The 12,432-nt window shown below is 57.4% G+C and overlaps 1 long non-coding RNA gene across 1 annotated transcript; it reads left to right on the forward strand.

Moving 5' to 3' along the window:
* The first annotated feature begins 2,462 nt into the window (after nucleotides 1-2,462).
* On the forward strand, nucleotides 2,463-9,781 carry LOC143172853 (uncharacterized). The gene is made up of 3 exons (XR_012997423.1): nucleotides 2,463-2,497; nucleotides 4,047-6,477; nucleotides 6,739-9,781. It is a non-coding gene; the product is annotated as an uncharacterized LOC143172853 (long non-coding RNA).
* The last annotated feature ends 2,651 nt before the right edge of the window (nucleotides 9,782-12,432 follow it).

Genomic DNA, 12,432 nt, shown 5'->3' on the forward strand with positions numbered 1-12,432 from the left:
CGATTACAAAGAAGGTGCATGGTAGAAACGTCTCGTGTGTTATACAGTTGCCGGTTTGCTATTGAGATAGTCACATCTAGGGCAGGTGTTTAAGTTTTCTTCTAAGCTGCAAGAAGCAGAGAGGCATCCGTTTGTCTTTCTGGGAGACAGGGCCACAGCTTAGCTGAAGCAGGAGTCTTCCGCAAGAGCTGTAGTCTTCACATTTCTAAAGCAAGCGGAGCGTGGGCTTCTGCCACTCTCAATTCCCATGGTTTGCTCAACACAGACGGGGTTTAGTTTTGGATTCAGGCTAGCCTACGTCCGAAAGCCAACGGTGGAGATGTGGCGAGTGGTATGGAAGTGCCTCGGTCCTTCTTAGCACGGAGGTCCCTGCTGGCGCTGGCACAGGGGGATAGCCGGAGATCGAGAAGGGAAATTGGGTTGATGGGGGTCTCTGCGCTAAGGCTACTCTTGTCTTCCAGAATTAATCGGGGCTGTCAAGCCAGTGCTGAGGACGCATCTCAGTGGCAGGAGTTAACGCTACCCTAGGAGAGAATCTGCGGCACTGGCCCTGAAGCAGCTCAGGTGGTATCTTATTGCCTGTCACCTTTCCTTCCTCATCCTCTCCTCCTTTTCACAAGCCGGGTGTTTGGCACTAACTTGGCGCTCCGAGGAGACCTTGTAGCTACACAGTAGAACAGCTGGAGAAAATCTTCAGGTGCCAGTGAGCTGCCTAACGTCAGGAAGCTCCTGCTGCTTGTGTAGATGCGAGGCTATTCTCACCTGTGGCAAAAGCTCAGCTTTGCTCTTCCGTAAGGCCTGCGAAGGACAAGAGGGCTAGAGCTGAGTAACTCTACCACCTGCTTCTGCTCCGCCCGCCACGTTAACAGTTAATCCTTTGCATTTTCTCGCTCATTCCCTGTCTGTTCACAGTTGGTGAGATGCAGTCCGGGCTTTCTGGTGACCTTGGGCAAGCCACCTCACTGCCAGGTGGCACTGTGCTCCCCGCCTGTGAAATGGGGGGGGGATGAAGTACCCAGAAACGCTTCTGCAGCTACCGTGGCAACTGAGGGATGAAACGCCATTGCTCCACAGATAAAAATTGCGTTTTCCCAATTTACTCTAGCTTGCGGATGCTATTTTTTTCCATTTTACAGTTAAGGCGTATTGGCAAGAGGAATTCACGCACTCGTGGGAAGCCAGGACTCTGCGCTCATTTGCGGTAGAATAACCCCCGGGCCACCTTTTCTTTGCCCTGCCAGCTAGGAATTTGGCTTACATGTAAGTAGCTGGGGCGGCACTGTTCTCGCTTACAGTAACACAGCTGTGACTTGGAGGCAAAGCCGAGCCTAACAGAGAGCAAGCGCAAGCTACTCTCAGTGTTCTCACTGAGCTCCCGAGCGACAGTTTGTTGAGGACGGGTTGTGTCGGGTACCGTGAGTTCAGAGTGGCCCGGCAGCTCCTGCGCAGCAAGAGCTGCTCAGGTCGATGGGCAATGCACGGTTTGTGAGTACGGGCCCACAACGCGGTGCAGCAGCCTTGGTCAGCAGTCCCGCCTGGTGCCCGGCGCTTGCACGATGAGGCGTGGGGGAAGGAGGCACGCCAGCGCCGCCAGGGCCTGCACCAGGGCCGGGATCCCACCCTGCCGCCCTGGGCATGCCCCGTGCTCCAGGCTGCGAGGGTCCTCTAAGCCAGAGCCTCCCTGGGCTTAGGGGCGCCAACGCTGCCAGCGCTCACCCAGACCTCATCCCTCCGTGTGCCGGCTTTGCTCCCTGGGTGCCTTCTCCTCCCCGCCCCTGGTTTTGGGGGTGTGCAGTCCGGCCTGGGGTGATGCCGGGTGAAGGCACTGGAGCTGCGTGCTCGCCCCGGCGGGGGCCGGGGGAGGAATGGCGGGAGGGGGCTGCCGGACCGCGCCCAGCCTCTGCCTGGTAATCGCCGAATTGCAGGGAGAAGGGTCCCCGGGGTGGGGGGGCGCCTTGCTCCCCGCCCCCGCGGCGTGTGGGAGCGGGGAAAGCCCCGGGGACCGGTGGCTCCGGCACAAAGGAGGGCGCCGGGGCCGGCCGGGGGCACGGCGGCGCCGGGCCGGGCGGGGGGAAGCCGCGGCGGTGCCCGGGGGGATCCCGCTCCCTCCCCTCCCCTCCCCTCCCCTTCGCCCGCCGCTCCGCCCGCCCCTCCCCGGCCGGCCCCTGTCCCCTCCCTCCGCTCCGCTCCGCAGCCGGGGCGGGGGGCTGAAGGCCGGCTCCGGCGCACGGGGAGGCAGAGGAGGAGCGGCGGGCGATGGGGCAGCAGCCGCGCCGGTTATCCTCCGGGCATCGTTAGGGAGAAAGAGGGGGCGAAAAAGAAGAAGGGGAAGAGGGAGGGCGGCCCCGGCCCCCGCCCCTCTCCGCCGCGCCGAGGAGGGCGGGCGGACCAGGATGCCCGGCTGGCGGGCGCTGCCCGCCCGCCCGCATGGAGAGCGCCGCCCGTAGCGGGGCCGCCGCGCCGCGCCGCGCCGCGCCGCACCGCACCGCACCGCGGGGTGAGCCGGGCTGGGCGGGTGCGGGGGGCCGGCTGCGGGGGCTGCCCCTGCGGCCGCGCGGGGTGCGGAGGGCCGGGGTGGGCGGCGGGGGCCGGGTGGGAGCCCGCCGCCGGAGGTGCCTCCGGCCCGGCCGTGCGGCACCGCGTCCCGGGGGGGCTCGGGCAGGCGGCGGGAGCCCGGCACGGCCCTGGGGGCGTTTGGGCTGCGGGAGCCGGGGCGGCGCGGCTGCTTTCCTGCTTCCCCCCCGTCTCCGCGGGCCGAGGCGGGCCGGGACGCGGGAGCGTACGGGTTTGTCTTCGGCAGCTTCGGCATCCCCGGGACGCCCTGGAAGCAGTGCGGGGGCAGAGCCCGGGGCGCCGGCGCCAGGCGGGGGCCGTGCGGGCTCGCCGGTGGCCACGTGGCGAGCGGAGGACGAGGGGTGGCCCGCCGGGGCGAGGAGCGTGCTCGGAGGCAGCGCCGCGGTGACCGCGGTCCGTTTGCGGAGGGGCGCTTTCCCCCCGCGAAGGTGCCGGGCGGCCCCTCGCCCCGCCGCGGTGCTGCGGCCGCGGCCCTTCCGCGCGGAGCCTCCCCCTGAAAGGGGGGTCCCTCGCCGCCGCCTCGGCTCCCGACGTCGGTGGAGCCGCGCAGGCTGGCACCTGGCTGGTGCCTGGGCTCGGGGTCCCGTGGGGAGCAACCACCTTCCCCTCGCCCCGGCTGGCTGCCGGGGCAGCCGGCGGTGCCGTCCGGCCGTGTCTGTAGCGGACACGCGTGGGTTGTCTTTGCGCCGAGAGTGGGGACAGAGCGGCGATTCCCGCGAGCGGCCCACGGGGAGACGGTAGTCAGCGAAGGCGGACACCATGTTTCTGCCACGGTGTTCCCCGACTGTGCTCTTCTCTGCCGCTGTCTCGCAGTGCTGCGGAGTTGGTTGTCGTTTGGGAGACGACTGCGTGCTGCGGCAGGGCGTGATGGATGCGCAGGTGTATTCACACACAGCTGCTAGGGCAAGGCAAGCAATAAAAGCGAGGGTAGCTCTGGCCTTGCCGCTGTCCGTACCAATAGGCCGAGTGCTGCTGATCTCCGTGGTGCAAGTGAGGACCAGCTTTCTCTGCAGGCACACGCGTGCCGGGGGAGCAGCACCGCTGGCAGGTGCTGAGGGAGACACCTGAAGGCCCGTACCGGCTCCGAACAACGGAGACACAGGATTTGGCTTGTCGACGTGCTTTAGAAATGATGTTTCAGTGCTGCACGACATGTTGGCAGTTCTGCCCTTGAAAGCGTGGCTGAAGCCTTTGATCCACAGTGCCTTTCTGCATTTGCTAAGCCAGCTAAATCACTCATCGAATACTATGAGCCCTGCCCTGAGAGAGAATGCGTCCTCTGTGTTTTGAGCCTCTCTACGTATCAGCCTCCTTCTTCCTTTTTTTGCCTTCTCTTCACACGTGTAATTAAACAGCTCATTTCCTCTGCGACACATCCCAGGAAACATGCTTGGCTGGGATTATTATTATTATTACTATTATTATTATTATTACTATTATTATTATTATTGCTATTATTATTATTATTTCAGGTCTAGGAATGTTTTGGAACGGGAGGTCAGAAGAAGGGCAATACGAAGTAAAGGAGCTTCGTGGAGACCACTCAGAGAAGTTCACCGTGATGGAAAAGAAGGGGGCATCCCATGTAACAAGAGAGATGATCAGCAGTCACCTGACAGAGGACCGAAGGGATGTCTGCTGTTTTAAGAACAGCCAAGTCGTACTCTTCACGTGGGACGAGCAGGCTGCCCTTCACCTGCCCCTTTCAGCGCCATCAGAACAGGGTAGCTAAGTGAATCACAAAAGCCTTTACTGTTTCCCTCGGGAGTACCCTGTACCAGCCCTCCTTGGCCGAGTGTGACAGCCCAGGTGTGGCCGGGATCAGACCGTGGAAGAGCTCAGGGTCTCAGGGGTTTCCCTCCATCTACTTGGACTTTGCAAACGGGCATTTCTGTTCTTTTTCGCAAATGCAGGTCCCACTAGCTAAATCCCAGGATCTCAAGGATCGGTTCTAGGATCTTTTCTTTCGACCTTACCTCCTCCTTTCATTTTCCATTCATAAGAAATACTGTGTTTATATCAGACCACTGGAGCCAGAGATTACCGCTCAGGGACTTTCACACAGACAATCTCAAAGCGTGTGCCTGTGGGGGGATGGTCCTCACCGACCATCCCGGGTAACGTGGAGAGGGTCCTATCACAACTTCTGTGGTGTGTTCGCCCAGGCTGAAGACCCTGGGACGTTGTAGGGGAGACACAGGAGGGGACTTTGCGTCCACGGAGGGATCCTGCTCGGCTGAGCAACAGCAGACACGATGAATTCATAAAAAGGGACACCACCCCTTGAAGCTCCTGATGCAGCACTCAGCACGACAGGCTTGGGGCAGCCCTGGGGCTCCCGGTGCTCTTTCTGTGCAGAGACCTGCTGACACTGCCAACACCTGGCGAGCCCCGCGTGCCCGGTTTGGCACTGCCACCCTGCCAGTTGTACTGCTTTACCAAGGGTCATAGTTACGATAGCGTGTATGTGAGAAGAACAGTCGTCATTTCTCACGAGAAAGGTGTTCTTCTTCGTGGGGGTTATTCAGTGGCCGCAGGGGCACTCCCTGCCGTGGGTCTTTGCCCCTATGGGTGCGGAGCAGAATATCCCCTTTGCCAGGAGCTGTCCTTGTCCCCCGCGCCACTGGTGTCCAGCCCCTGCGCATCCCGAGGGGCGATGCCGGTCCCCTGCCGGCACTGAGCTCCAGGGCCAGGCGCCTTCACGTGCTGTGTTGGACCGACCGTCCCCGCAGACCTTGCAGGTCGGGGAGCCCCGCGGCCCCAGGTATCCCAAACTCGCAGCTGCTCCAAAGTCATTTATTCCGTCTGGAACCGGGACTGAGAGTCTTTGGGCTGAGCTCTGTGCTCATGACACCCACCCAAGTCGCGGTCCAACGGGCTGGTCTGCTGGTGGAGCCTGCAGGAGAACCATCAAGGCCACTTCTAATACAGTATTGTCAGTGCAGATAATAAGGGATTGCATTATTGCAATTTTTATCATTGCAGATTAATGAGGGGTCGTTTCCTGTAAAAAATCAGGAATTTGGGGGTGGGTTCCGGTCATTGATTTTGGTCGTTCCATGGTCGTTCTTGACTCACTGAAACTAAAAATTTGCGTAAGAGAGACTCGACTCTAATGCACTTCCTACTCAAAAATAGTAATCAGAATTTCAGATTGTTCAGGTATCTTGCTCAGACGTTTTCAACTGGAATGCTTTTTTCCTTTAAAAATGTTGTTACAGGTACCGTGAAGTGGATCTATAACAAAAGTATAGAAAGGCTAACATGATTAAAGGGAAATGTTCAGAATTAGTTTCCTTCTTTACGCTGGGGTAAGTCCACTTCACCATATTTTCAGCTTACAAGTATTTCTTCATGTTTTAGCTTCTAACGGTGATTTTGGATGGGAATACTGTTGGATGCGAGAGAATTGTTCCGGTCAGTCAGAAAAGCTCTTTTTTGTCCTACTTCCATCATGTTCATTCTGTTTCTCCTGACTGGTCTCACTAGTTTCAACCTTGTTGTTTGAACTAAGGATTACCTCACTGTACCTGTCTCAACTGATGTCATGGCGACTCTATCACACTAAGAAGGTGGAGCTTCCATTTTGATACAAAAAACGATTTTCCTAAGCCTTTCTATCGTTTTTGCACTTTGACAATACTCCCAGCGTAACTTTTCCTCCGGTATGAGGAATGGAAAACTGCCCAAGGATTAGTCCTCTTGCGTCATGTCAACGATATCTGCCGGTAGCCGAGTTTATTTACTAGGTTCCTCTGTACAAAAGACTGCGTTCAGTGGCTTTGTAGAGATGCATTCAGATGAACTTGTAGCTACCGGTTTCCTCAGCAGGGAGACGCGAGGAAATCCTAACAGCGTTGGAGTAAAGGAAGAAATTATTGCAGACCAAAACTCCTTTACCAGGTATTCTCTCTCAGCGTCAGATCGGTCACGCGACATGCAGTTAACCTGTCACCTAAGGCACAGCGCTACCGGGACAAAAAGACGCCCAACCCAAAACCCGACAGCCTTACTAACTGCCAGTGACTCAAATTTGCCATACATTTACGACACATACATTCTGCCTCACGTATTTGATTTTGCCACCCGTTTTCATGGGCTCTACGTGGTACGGTGGAAGAATGTTCCGTCCTTAATAAACACATCTCTTTTCTGTTTTCACAGTGATTTCTCAAGGCGGGGGAAGGGCATGCTGGTCATCACGTCATGGGCCTCGTGCTTCCCTCTGCTGTGCAACCAAGAGTAAAGCACGGGCGTGCAGAAACCGTTTCCCGAGGTCCTGACAGACTGAAATGTTAACTGTGGGCCTATCTGGAGTGTACTGCCCTAGCGCCAACACCGCTTCCAATACAAATCTTATAAAAAGATCCATTTGAGATGGATGAGACATTTTGTACTGAAAAAACCCTTAATTTTGACTTTGTACAATTGAATAGTACTCGCAGCTTAATATTCTCTGGAATGTTTTGCTGTTGCCAGAATCTTTCTGCTTCTCGCACTCCCCTCTTACTCAGAACACAATGCTTATGAAATGCATAATCTTGCATTTTATCCTGGAAGAGTCTTTGCTCACCGTTTTTTCCGGCAAGCTGTGATGTTTATCTGGGCAATCAGAGCCGCGGGACGGAGCACGGTGCTTCCAGTTCTCCCTTTTTCCACTGTGCAGCTGACGGTGACTGAGGCAGCGATGCCTCGGCAAAGGCACCGGCCGTGAGCTGGGGGTGTCTCGGGAAGGAATTGAGAGTATGGAAGGAGTGACGCCCTGCAGCCTGGAAATGGGGGGTGATTTATGCCGCCGCCTGGTGATGCCAGTGCTTTCTGAGTTTGTGCCCCTGTTGTGACTGCTGCTCTAGAGAGGAGACACTGGTCGTGGCCGAGATGGGAGAAACCTGAAGAAGTGTCCTCGGGAGCAGGGTGTTTTGAGATCCCCTGTTTGGTCTGTAATATTGGGGTGCAAAAGAGAGGCGTAGAAGCCAGAGCATCCATCCGTTCCTCAGCCGGCAAAGCAGAATCAAGAGAGTGGTGGAAGAAGCTCTGCCTCTCGGGTCTTGCCTGTGCTGAAACCAATCATTCCTGCATTCCCAAAAAGACAGCAAGAAGTTGTTTCCCACGCAGTCCAGGGCACCGAGGGAGGCTGAGGATGGGTTCACGTGCAAATAGAGGACGCCGTTAAGAAAGTCCTTCCTCTGTCAAAACCAATGCCTTCCTCTTGATTTCAGGTCGCCCCTCTCCTAAACCAAAGTGTCTCGGAGACACAGGCAGACAGCTGACAGAGCATTTCCCGGGCGGTACACACGGGTTCCCCTCGGGAGCGGCTTCTCTGCACCGTGCTGGGATGAGACCTATTAACAGGCACATTCTGTGTATGTGTCTCTGTTCGCACGCCTCCTGTGAAAGTAGCTGGGCGCCTCTGAGTGCCAAGACGCAGCCAAAGGAGGAAGGAATCTGTGTTACAAAGCAGCGTTCAAAACGCTGTTTTCTGGGAGAGAAGAAACAGACATGTAGAGAGGAGCACGCTGCCGTGATTCCTGCTGCCACGTAGCATGCCAGCTGCTGAAACCAGCAGGAGAGATACCGGCTCTCTGCACCCTCTTGTGAAAGTTCTCCACAATTGCACCGTCACAAATCCACGGGGCATCTGCGGCAGTGAAAATGGCTGTGGTACTCGCTCCTCCAATACACCAGCACGCCAGACGCGAGCGCTGAAGAACCGGTGCTGTCAGCAGCTCTTGAACACGAGAAGCATTAGAAGCAGGGGAACTCACTGGCTTATTCAGCCCGTTCCTTGGCAGGTCACTCCCTTCCACACCTGGCTTCTTCACTGCTTCCAAAGATGACTGAAACTGAGCTCTGCACGCACGTACACGACCCCCCCGGCAGCGGCACAGACACCTCCAGCAGGACAAACATCTGCCCACCTCGGAGAGGTTCCTGCTTTGTCACACTCTGTGGGGTGCAGAGACAAGTGCTGGAGGTGGCAACGTTATAGCGCATCCCAACTCCTTTCATTGACAGTAAGAGAACTCGAGCGCAGTAGATTTTTTTTTTAAATACCAGCCTAAATTTATTTTTTCATTATTTTACCCCTTTACGCTTTTTCATGCTACTTCCAACTTCTGCACATAGTCCTTTCCTTCCTTTGGTGTTTCTACCTCTTCCTTTCTTTGCACCTTCCCCTCCCTGCTTGTCAGCGGAGCTATTTTCAGATCTTTTAGGGTCCTTTTTTTCACCCACCTTGTACCAGATCTGCCAACACAATAATAACTCTCCTGACTTTGCCCCTAACTGCCTTCTCTTTGGGCCACCTTCACAGCTGGCAAAGCTTCGGTCTTTCGTCTGCAATTTTCTGACAGCAAGTGATTTCCTAAGGACTGCAGTGCAAGCACGAACCACAAGGCAGACCTTTTCTCTCTCAAGCGAAGCTGCTTTGAAAGGACTGATGAATTCCCATCACGGAAACGAAGAGATGCTGACCGAGGATCAGACTGGAAGGATTTGAAAGGGGGTAGGAAGCTCAGCCTGCAAAATGAGACACGAGAATCTTTTTCCCCACAGGAATTTTGGCATCACTTTAGCACTGCTTCACACTGGCGAGCTGTCCCCAGGAGAAGAGCTTCGTCAGCCCCCCCCGCCCCGTTTGCACACCCCTCCTGACAGCGGTGGGAGTGCTCCGGCCATAGGCGTGGAGCCCGCTGTTCCCAGCTGGGGGACGAAGCCCCTGCCAGGCCCCTCAGGCACACCCGGAGTGGGGGGACCCCTCCTCGCTGTCCCCACAGTGGGGTCCAGGGCTCCGAGGATGCTCCTTCTGTCCGGGCAGAGCTCGGGATGGCCCTTATGGCACTGGGACCGGGCTGGGGCACCGGGGGCTGCCAGCAGAGACTGGGCATGATGCTCAGTTGGGTCCCCATCGGACCTGTGACAAAACCAGCTTGCCCTCCTGCCTGCTCTGCCCTCGGCATCTGCTGCGGGTGCCACCCACGGTGGGGCACGGGGCGAAAGGGAAAAGGCACGAGGAGGAGGGGGAGAAAGCAGCACCCAGAGCCTGTGTCAGAGAAAGAGGAATTTATTTCCTCTTTCTGGAATGCAGGGTTGCTGGAGCCCTGCTAGTGCTGCCGGCGGGGCGGCCTCTTGCAGGGCTGTGGAGAGTCCTGGGGGCCGGGGGCCCTCCTCTTTGGGGGGCGCTGGGGCCCCCCGGGCGAGCGGTCCATGCCCCGGCCGGGAGCGCAGGGGCTGCGGCTGCAGCCCTGGGCAGAGGGCCCTGCCACCGCCGCCTCCCCCGGCTCCTCCTGGGGCTGCTCCTGCTCTGCAGGGGTGGGTGCAGATGGGGGGCGGACGGGACCCCTGCGGAGGGCGGCCTCCAATGTGCCGGCTTCCTCCTCGCTGTCGGAGCCTGCAGGGCTGCCAGAGGAGGCCAGGCTGGAGTCGGGCGTCCCCCCCCGGTAGGCGGTGGGGCTGGGGATGGCCGCAGGGCTGTCGTCCTCCTCCCCGGCAGCGTAGGGGCACAGCAGCCTCCAGGCCTCCTCGCTGCACTGGCGCACAATGATATTGATGACGCCATGAACCAGCAGTGCGGTGTGTTCCTCGAGGTAGTCCTGCAGCATCTGGACCATGACTTCCCCATCTGGACCGTGGACACACAGGGCGTGCAGGATGGTGATCTCTGCACTCTTTGCCTGCCACCACCGAGCCCCATATATTGCCTCCAGCTCCCGGCGCAGCCAGGGCAGCACGGGGTAGAGGAGATGCTGGTTTTGCCGGAAGAGTGCGGCCCACACCTCGGGCAGGAGGCCACCCACAGTAGCTTCGGCCTCTGTCCCCGCAGCCCCCTGCTCTTCCAGGAACGGCATCCCCTGTGGAGAGGACGCCGCAGGGCGATGGGGGCTGCTGTTGGCCAGGCGGCCGGGAGCTCTGCCTGCCTGGCTGCTGGCGACTGATGGCTGTGCGGGGGACGTGATGACATGCTCTAGGTAGTCATCTCCTCCCCGCACAGAAAACTTGACCTTCTCCATCTGTCCTCTGCAGAGTGGGCAATTTGATGACCTTTTTGCCCACCGCAGGATGCAGCCCAGGCAGAACTGGTGTTGGCATGGCTGCACGAAGGCAACACCGTTCTGAGCATCGCGGCAGATGGGGCAGGTGCACTCTGGCTCCGTGGCCATGTTCGTGCTCCGCAGCGGGTTGGGGAGAGCCGAGGATGAGGAGCTGCTCCCCCTCGCTGGCGCTGGCGCTGCCAAAGGGTGTTGCGCGCTGCAAAATGGAGAGAGGCCATGGTCACTTGCTGTCCCGGGGAGGAGAGGGGAGGGGAGGGGAGGAAGAAATGCCCAGGCCCCTCGAGAAGGACACCCTCCCGGCCCCCCGAGACCCATTGCCCGCCCCACGGCCACCCCGGGGGACGTGTCCCCGCACAGCTCACCTCCGCTGCTGCAAGCACGCCCCGCGGTGCCCGGCTGCCTGAACCAGGCAGGGCCGGGGAAGCACAGGGGATGGCTCTGGGACGGGCACCGAGAGCTGCCGACGGCAGCCCCCAAAGCACCACCCAGCACCAGGAGAAGCCTCGCTCCACCCTCCAGACCTCGCAGGCACGCTCGGCAGGAGTGCAGGCACGAGCCAGGCTGGGCCAGGCTCTGCCAGCGCCCAAAGATAAGCAGTGAGGGACGTGAGGTCACAGACCATTGCTTGCTGACATCACAGTCTGCCACTCGGTGACGTCAGCCTCCACCACCTGGTGATGTCACAGCAGGCCTTCCGCCTCACCCTGAGAACTTCTGCTTTGGAGCTGTGTCGCTTAGCTGACTGTTCTGCATTGCTGCAGTGCGTTCCCCATGGAGCAGGCAAAAGCAGGCTTGTTTTGCTTGACCGCCGCTGTTGAAGGTTCCTCTAAGATGGTGGTGCTTCCGTGGGGCCCTTTGGGACTTTTCTTCCTCTTCCTGCACGCAAAAACTCAAAGTAACGCTCCGTGTCACCAGAACTTCTAGGAGTCCATGAGGAATGGCTTTTTTCACCTTGCGGTAACAGGCTTGAGGGATTTTTAAAGTGAAATCAATACCTTTCCCCCCAAGACGCTCAGTTGCCATTAAACTAGAGAGCTAGCTCAGTCTCCTTTTGGCAGAGTAGAAGCGTAGGCCAAAAACCTGCACGTGGTTCTTGCCCTTTCAGGCTTTGGTCTCTGGGTTGAAGCTTTTGGTTTTCCCAGGGATTTCTGCTTTAGAAACGAAACACATTTCTCATGGAAAGGGTTCTTTCCCGTAGCTCCAGTTTCTCTTCCTGACAGATTCTAATGAAAGGCATTTTGCTGAGCTTCCCAAATAAACTAACCTTTAGAATTCTTCAAGTATATCGGTAGCATACTACCCTGCTTTTGAGTATTGTACAGTGCTGGGTAACACTTAAACCCCTCCCCCTCTTTAAAAATACATAAACCTTGCTTTGCAGGAGCTCTGCAGGTCGAGTACCCTGTAGCAGTGCAGGCCCTGCAGCACGTTTGAAGGTCTCTATCTGTGCCATTGCTGCCTTTGAGGTTAGCTGGCAAAATAATGTTTAGGTATGCTTCTGCCATGAGAGTCACCTGTTTTAAATTTGTCACCAGTCTCAAACACTTACCAAATAATCCGTTACGAAGCTCGTAACGCATTCTGACTCTTACCCTGTTATCCCTATGGCTAATAGGACAGTTCTCTGACCCCATTTCCTCCATCCTGTGGTCAGCATTATGTTCTTGTTTTAATATGGTAAAGCGTAACGCAATTATTTGGTGTTGTCTGAGTCTGTTGTACAGACAGAGTGTCTTTAAAACGTGAACAGGTCCTGTCAAACTTGAGGAAGCCCATGTGATGTCGCTTTTATTCAACAACGGAGGAA

Source organism: Aptenodytes patagonicus, chromosome Z, assembly GCF_965638725.1.
Source record: "Aptenodytes patagonicus chromosome Z, bAptPat1.pri.cur, whole genome shotgun sequence".
In the NCBI taxonomy this organism is placed as follows: domain Eukaryota; kingdom Metazoa; phylum Chordata; class Aves; order Sphenisciformes; family Spheniscidae; genus Aptenodytes; species Aptenodytes patagonicus.